Below are 1,806 nucleotides of genomic sequence, written 5' to 3'. Positions count from 1 at the left end.
GCCCTACGACCCTCTCCTTGGGTGCAATTAACTTACTACAACGGCTCATAGAACTCACAAAAACTTGTTTTACTCACTAGATTACCAATTACAAAGGATATTCAAGGACATGAATCAACAGCCAGATAAAGAGACAGGGCAAGATACTGAACCAAGGAGCTTGTCCCTGTGGAGTTTGTGCACATGTAAGTAAAGTAAGCGTTCTGGTCTCCCAACATGGAAACTTTCTGAAAAACAGCCAGTGAGTTTTTTTTTTTTTAATGGCAATTAATTTATAGATAAAATGTGGTCATTAACCTGAAAAGAACGCTCAACAAAAATATCTGATGTGCGTATTAAAACAAGATGCCATTGAATTAGCTAAAAATAAATCGGTATTATCAATCTGCGGTACAAGTGAGGACATGGGGTAATGGCCTCTGATGGAAAGAGTAAATCAGTGCAAATTTGACTTCACTAATTTCTGGGAATCCATATTTACTTAAGCATCACTATATATTATGTGTAAGAATAAGAATGTTGACTACATTATACTTACAACCTAAGTGCTTACACCCAGCAACTGCTTAAGTTTGGGAACCTACATACAACAGCCCCTATTTGAAGCAATAAATGCATGTTGACTACTAAAAATAAAGCACTGTTCTAAGCGCCTCACACATATACACTTCATCTTGACTATAGCCCAGTGAGGCTGATTTTGGACTTCTGACCTTCAAAACCTTGTTAAGACAATAATTTTGTACTGTTTTAAGCAATTCAGTTTGTGGCAATTTTCCACATCACCAATAAGAAACTAATACAACACAGTAAGTGATAATAAAATTGTTTCCAGAAATGCCCTTACTGAAGTTTAAGGTAGGGGCATTAATTTCTGATATGAACAGGTCTGTATCATCTAAAAACCCATTGTTGAGCAGTGCTAGATCTCTAAAGAGAAAACAAACAGCATAGATACGGCTTCCTTTTTTTAAAATGAGGTAGAATTGACGTATACAATATAACTCAACGTACATATTGTGAAATGATTTCCCTTTCTCTGTGTAGATTTAGGAAATTAGTAGAAATGTCTAGCACAGCAGGATCAGTCCTATCAGAATACGTTTTTTCAAATAGCACTTTTAACAAAGTAGATTCTAAGTAACAAAATACTTTAATGAAGCAAATGCCTCACAAGAAAATATTTTTGTGGACATATGTGTGGGTATTTACACTCTTATTTTAAAGACAATTAGATAAAGAAAAAGTCGGCTCACATAAAGGAATATAAAACTATTTATTGACCACTGTTTACCAGTATTTACAATAAAGTAAACAATATACAGCTGGATAATATTCTCATTACTACAAAGTTATTGTTTTTTCCTGGCTTCTGCTGAACCAGTAACCCAAATACTGAGATTGAGCTTACATGTAAGGAATGAGCTGGGATAAAGAAAAACATGCAGGTCAAGAGTTTAGATTACAAAAGTTTGTTCACCCATTTATTCCAGCAGGTCCTAAACTGCCAAGTCTCTAACCATCTCTACCCTTCGTTCCATGAACAAAGTCTTATACACATTCCATGAATCCTGACCTTTTAGTCAATATAGCACAAGGATTTCAATATTTTGTAAAGGAATGGTTCACTAGGAGGAACCTTTAAATAAGTCTTATTTGCCTAATTAAAACACACCAGGATTTGCCTAGTTTTCTCATTTAGGTGGGAGGTTGGTAGTGACAAAATTTCCTTTTAAAAGGGGGGTTTTGCAAATTAAATTTGAATTTATATGATTGCAGATATGGAGTCTGATAGGGCTGCTTTTA

The sequence above is a fragment of the Pteropus vampyrus genome, unplaced genomic scaffold (assembly GCF_000151845.1).
Source record: "Pteropus vampyrus isolate Shadow unplaced genomic scaffold, Pvam_2.0 Scaffold69, whole genome shotgun sequence".
Classification (NCBI taxonomy): domain Eukaryota; kingdom Metazoa; phylum Chordata; class Mammalia; order Chiroptera; family Pteropodidae; genus Pteropus; species Pteropus vampyrus.
This window is presented reverse-complemented; position numbering follows the sequence as displayed.